The 6,700-nt window shown below is 48.0% G+C and overlaps 1 long non-coding RNA gene across 1 annotated transcript; it reads right to left on the bottom strand.

The window, feature by feature from the left end:
* Window positions 1–2,872: 2,872 nt before the first annotated feature.
* LOC147096797 (uncharacterized) lies at window positions 2,873–6,460 on the bottom strand. The gene is made up of 2 exons (XR_015074554.1): window positions 6,047–6,460; window positions 2,873–3,385 (listed from the first exon to the last, which is right to left on the bottom strand). It is a non-coding gene; the product is annotated as an uncharacterized LOC147096797 (long non-coding RNA).
* Window positions 6,461–6,700: the final 240 nt, after the last annotated feature.

The following is a 6,700-nucleotide window of genomic DNA, read 5'->3' as shown; positions in this document are numbered from 1 at the left end:
TACCTGCCCTGGGAGTCTTTGATGGGACAGTGTAGAGGGAGCTTTACTCTGTATCTAACCCCGTGCTGTACATGCCCTGGGAGTCTTTGATGGGACAGTGTAGAGGGAGCTTTACTCTGTATCTAACCCCGTGCTGTACCTGCCCTGGGAGTCTTTGATGGGACAGTGTAGAGGGAGCTTTACTCTGTATCTAACCCGTGCTGTACCTGCTATGGGAGTGTTTGATGGGACAGTGTGGAGGGAGCTTTACTCTGTATCTAACCCGTGCTGTACCTGCCCTGGGAGTGTTTGATGGGACAGTGTAGAGGGAGCTTTACTCTGTATCTAACCCGTGCTGTACCTGCCCTGGGAGTGTTTAATGGGACAGTGTAGAGGGAGCTTTACTCTGTATCTAACCCATGCTGTACTTGCCCTGGGAGTGTTTGATGGGACAGTGTTCAGGGTTATTATAGGGCAGGGCACAGTGCCACAGTTTAATGATCCTGGTATCCGTACGATCTTTGGATTGTAAGGCGGGGCCCATTTGCCTGTTTATTTCCAGTGTCTCGGTGATGTTGGAAGTTCCCGGTGGTGACGCTGGTTTTGGGAGCTAGGCACACGGTGTGTGGGATTCCCCAGATTGTACACAGGAGAGGAATCTGCAGCCGCTTCCAGTCCTGCCTGCCGAGTGCTGACCTGCTGCCGAGCTCGGCTGACTTTCTGGAAATCGTTCCCTTTTAAGGAAATGTTCTTACCAAACAGGAAATTCTCGACACTGCGGGGGCGGGGAGCTGGCGAGGGAGGAGGAGTGGAGCACGAGGCTCTTGGCTCAGTCTTTTAAATCACAGTCTAGGGACGTCTCACTTTCTCCGCAGCCTGGGGCTGCTCCCACATTAGAAACCCGCCTCAGTCAGTCGGCCCTCTGCTCCCTGCCTGCTGTTTGCTGGTCTGGAGCTGGCTGTGGGAGGCAGGCACGGCAAGGCAGCTGCAAGGGTGGCGTTCGTGTCCCCTGCAAGCTCAGAGTTTGACTCTGTCGGGGTGTCTGACTGGTTTGGGGTTTCTGATTGGCTCGGGTGTCTGATTGGTTTGGGGTTTCTGATTGGCTCGGGTGTCTGATTGATTTGGGATTTCTGATTGGCTCGGGAAATCTGATTGATTAGGGTGTCTGATTGGCTCCAGTACAGGATGTCAGTCTGACAGTATAGAGATGGTGGAGGGTTCGAGAGAGGTGGAGGAGAGGTAGAGCTGGGTACATATGAAAACTCATGCTGTGTCACCAGATGATGTCACCGAGGGGCAGCATGTAGATGAGAAATAGGAGCGGGCCAAGTATAGGTTATTGGGCAACACCAAAGGTGACGGTGCAGGAGTGGGAAGAGAAGCCATTGCGGTGATTTCTGTGGTTTACAGCTGGACAGGTAGGAATGGAACCAGGCAAGCCCAGTCCCACCTAGCTGGAGAGGCTTTACAGAATCACAGAATCACAGAAACCCCACAGTGCAGATAGAGGCCATTTTGGCCCATCGAGCCTGCACCGACACATATCCCACCCGATCCCCGTAACCCCTACACCAACACATATCCCACCCTATCCCCGTAGCCCCACGTATTTAATCCCCCTAACACTAAGGGTCAATTTTATCATAGCCAATCAACCTAACCCGCACATCTTTGGACTGTGGGAGGAAACCGGAGCACCCGGAGGAAACCCACGCAAACACGGGGAGAATGTGCAAACTCCACACAGACAGTCGCCCGAGGCCGGATTCGAACCTGGGTCCCTGGCGCTGTGAGGCAACAGTGCTAACCACTATGCCACCGTGCTGCCCGTTATATTCTATGCCTCGGCTAATGAAGGCAAGTATCCCATATGCCTTTTTAACCACCTGTCCTGCTGCCTTCAGGGATCTATGTACATGCACACCAAGGTCCCTCTGATCCTCTGTCCTTCCTAGGATCCTACCATTCATTGTGTATTCCCTTGCCTTGTTAGTCCTCCAAAAATGCATCACCTCACACTTTTCAGGGTTAAATTCCATTTGCCACTGTTCTGACCAACCCGTCTATATCGTCCTGTAGCCTGAGGCTTCCCGGATGAGGAGGATGGAGTGGTCAACCGTGTCTGAGGCTGCAGACAGGTCGAGAAGGGCGAGGAGGGATAGTTTACCTTTGTCGCAGTCAATTAGGATGTCATTTGTGACTTTGAGAGCCATTTTAGTACTGTGGCAAGGGCGGAAATCTGATTGGAGCGATTCAAACAAGGAGTTCTGGGAAAGATGGGCACAGATTTGGGAGGCAGCAACACGTTCAAGGACTTTGGAGAGGAAAGGGAGGTTGGAGATGGGACAATAGTTTGTAAGGACAGAGGGATCAAGGGTTGGTTTCTTGAGGAGAGGGGTGATGACGGCAGATTTGAAGGAGAGGGGGACAGTACCTGAGGAGGGAGAACCGTTAACAATATCAGCTAGCATGGGAGCCAGGAAGGGAAGTTGGGTGGTCAGCAGTTTAGTGGGAATAGGGTCGAGGGAGCAGGAGGTCGGTCTCATTGACAAGGTGAGCTTTGAGTGGGCATGAGGGGAGATCGGAGAGTAACTAGAGTAATATGCAAATGCAGTGTTAGGGCGGGGGGGGGGGGGGTGGAATTGAGGGGAAGTAAGGTCCAGTGGGCTAGAGGAAGGGAGGGAAGTAGCAGAAGTTGAATGGATGTTCTCGATCTTTTTAACAAAGAAGTCCATGAACTCCTTACATTTATTGTTGGAGGTGAGGGAGGAGGAGGCAGGGGAGGATGGTTTGAGAAGGCGGTTAGTGGTGGAGAAGAGAAGCCTGGTGTTATCTGTTGAGTCTGTGTCTTCAAATGTAGTTATGCTGAATAACAGGACACAGACTACAGAAGTAATTAAACAGGTTTTTAGTGATTGAGGGTCAGGGCTGAACTGAGATACACTTTGCTCCGCAGGGTTTATATACTGGTGTGGTCACCACCGGTACTACAATGTACAGGAGCCATCAAAAAGTAGTCCATCACCTTAAGGTATCCTCTTAAGGTAGTATAGGTTACATACACTACAATTCCTCCCCTTTTAGCTTAACAGTGTACACCCCAAATTAAACATTACATGGATAACATATGTACAATTTACACACAAGAACTGTTCAAAGATTCAGTCTCTGAGGAGGCCTCCTGATCCGGGCCGGAGAACGCCTTTCAGGGGTCTCTGGTTCTCGTTGCTGGGGTGACTCATCCACTTGATCTCCTATGGATTTAACAGCATCCAATACGTTCGAGTCTGAGGTAGATGCTACAGGCTCAATAAGTTCTTCAACTGGTGTCTCTGCCGTAGACATGGGGTCGACCCTTGTTCTCGATTCCACCAGTTGGTCTCTGGATTGCTACCAGTGCCACGAGCTAATAAGTTTAGAGAGAGTAAGATAGATAAGCTAAATACGTGGCTTGAGCAGTGGTGCAAGGGAGAGGGATTTAAATTCTTGAGGCATTGGAACCAGTTCTTGGGGAGGAGTGACCTGTACCAAGGGGACGGTCTACACCTGAACTGTGAGGGAGCCGATGTCCTCGGGGTAATATTTTCTAGGGCGGTTCGGGAGGATTTAAACTAATTTGGCAGGGGGATGGGAACCTAGGTAGTGGAAAAGAGGGAAGTCATATGAAGTCAGAAATAGATGGTAGAAAGGTGAGAAGCAATAAGCAAAGGAGAGAAACACAAAGGGCCAAACTAATTCATAATGAGAGTGTGAAAAAAGCAAGCCTGAAGGCTTTGTATCTTAATGCTAGAAGCATTAGGAACAAGGTGGATGAATTAGTTGTGGAAATAGAGGTAAACAAGTATGATTTGATTGGGATTACAGAAACGTGGCTGCAGGGTGGGCAAGGCTGGGAACTTAACATCCAGGGATATACAATATTTAGGAAGGATCGGCAAAAAGGTAGGGGAGGTGGGGTAGCATTGCTGGTAAAGGAGGGGATTAATGCAATGGAAAGGAAGGATATTAACTCGGATGAAACGGAATCTGTATGGGTAGAAATGAGAAATAGCAAGGGGAGGAAAACGTTAGTGGGTGTGATATATAGGCCTCCAAATAGTAATATGGAGGTGAGGGAAGGCATAAAAAGGGAAATTAGAGAAGCGTGCGATAAGAGCACAGCTGTCATCATGGGTGACTTTAATTTACATATTGATTGGACTACCCAAATTAGTAAAAATTCTGAGGAGGAGGAATTCCTGGAATGTTTTCGGGACGGTTATCTGGACCAATATGTCGAGGAGCCGACTCGAGATCAGGCCATTTTAGACTGGGTATTGTGCAATGAGAAGGGACTTATCAGCAATCTTCTTGTACGAGGCCCCTTGGGTCAGAGCGATCATAATATGATCGAGCTCTCAGTCGAGATGGAGAGTGAGGAAATTGAATCAGAGACTAAGGTCCAGAACTTAAATAAAGGGAATTACGAGGGTATGAGACGGGAATTGGGTAAGATTGATTGGGTGGTGTTTCTGGGGGGATTGACAGTGGATAGACAATGGCAAGCATTCAAAGATAGAATGGAAGAATTCCAGAACATGTTTATACCGGTTTGGCATAAAAATAAACCTAAAAAGGTGACTCAACCGTGGATAACAAGGGAAATTAGGGACAGCATAAAACCAAAAAAAAGGGCATATCAACTGGCAAAAAAAAGCACCAGACCGGAAGATTGGGGGCAGTACAGGATACAGCAAAAGAGGACAAAGGGATTAATCAGGAAGGGGAAAATAGAATACGAAAGTAAACTTGCAGCAAACATAAAGACAGACTGCAAAAGCTTTTATCGGTATATCAGGAGGAAAAGACTGGTAAAATCCCAAGTCGGTCCCTTGCAGTCCGATTCGGGAGAATATATAATGGAGAATAAGGAAATGGCAGACCAATTAAACTCATACTTTGGTTCTGTATTCACAAAGGAGGACACAAATAACCTCCCAGGAATATCGGCAAACATAGGGACTAACGAGAGGGAGGAGCTGACAGAAATTAGTATCTCTAGGGATATGGTGTTGGGTAAGTTGAGGGGACTGAAGGCCGACAAATCCCCGGGGCCTGATAAACTACATCCTAGGGTACTTAAGGAGGTGGCCCTGGAGATAGCAGATGCTCTAAGGATCATCTTCCGGAACTCCATTGACTCGGGAACAGTACCCGTGGATTGGAGGGTAGCTAATGTTACCCCAATATTTAAAAAGGGGGGTAGAGAGAAAGCAGGGAATTATAGACCAGTAAGCCTTACATCGGTTGTGGGCAAAATGCTAGAGTCCATTATTAAGGATAAAATAGCGGAGCACTTGACAAATGGGGAAAGGATCGGACAGAGTCAACATGGATTTACAAAGGGTAAATCGTGTTTGACTAATCTGCTGGAATTTTTTGAGGAAGTAACTGGTAAAATAGATGGGGGAGAGCCAGTGGATGTGGTGTACCTTGACTTCCAGAAAGCCTTCGATAAGGTTCCACACAAAAGATTATCATGCAAAATTAAGGCTCATGGGATTGGGGGCAAAGTATTAACGTGGATAGAGAACTGGCTGGCGGATAGAAAACAGAGAGTTGGAATAAACGGCTCGTTTTCAGAGTGGCAGGCAGTGACCAGCGGGGTGCCGCAAGGATCTGTCCTGGGACCCCAGCTGTTCACAATATATATAAATGATCTGGATCAGGGAATTGGATGCAATATTTCCAAATTCGCTGACGACACTAAACTAGGAGGAGGGGTGGGCTCTGATGAGGATGTCAGGAGGCTACAGTGCGATTTGGACAGGTTGGGGGAATGGGCGGATACGTGGCAGATGCACTATAATGTGGATAAATGCGAGGTTATCCACTTTGGGGGTAAAAACAGGAGGGTAGATTATTATCTAAATGGCAATAGATTGGGAGATGGGGAAGTGCAGAGGGACCTGGGTGTTCTTGTGCACCAGTCACTGAAGGAGAGCATGCAGGTGCAACAGGCGATTAAGAAGGCAAATGGTATGTTGGCCTTCATATCAAGGGGGTTCGAGTATAGGAATAGGGATACCTTACTACAGCTGTACAAGGTGCTGGTGAGACCGCATCTGGAGTATTGTGTACAGTTTTGGTCGCCCCATCTGCGGAAGGATGTTCTTGCCATGGAAAGAGTGCAACGGCGATTCACCAGGCTGATACCTGGAATGGCGGGAATGACCTACGAAGAGAGATTAAATAGTTTGGGCTTGTACTCACTGGAGTTTAGAAGATTGAGAGGGGATCTCATCGAAACATATAAAATTATGGCAGGCCTGGACAGGCTGAATTCAGAGAGAATGTTTCCAATGGCCGGGGAGCACAGAACCAGGGGCCACAGTCTAAAAATAGCGGGCAAATCATTTAAAACAGAGATGAGGAAGAATTTCTTCACTCAAAGAGTGGTGAGCCTGTGGAATTCCCTGCCACAGAGGGCTGTGAAGGCTAATTCAATAAATATTTTCAAGAGAGAATTGGATATATTTCTGAAGGCTAAGGGGATTAAGGGTTACGGAGAAAAGGCGGGGACGGGGTACTGAACTGGTAAGATCAGCTATGATCTCAGACGAAGATCAGCCATGATCTCATTGAATGGCGGAGCAGGCTCGAAGGGCCGAATGGCCTACTCCTGTTCCTATCTCTATGTTTCTATGTTTCTATGTATTACGTTCTCTCCAACGTCTACCGT

This window comes from Somniosus microcephalus, chromosome 34 (genome assembly GCF_052327205.1).
Source record: "Somniosus microcephalus isolate GS21.2 chromosome 34, FLI_Smic_1.0, whole genome shotgun sequence".
In the NCBI taxonomy this organism is placed as follows: Eukaryota; Metazoa; Chordata; class Chondrichthyes; order Squaliformes; family Somniosidae; genus Somniosus; species Somniosus microcephalus.
Note: the sequence above shows the minus strand (reverse complement) of the source record. Positions and strands in the feature narration are given on the sequence as shown.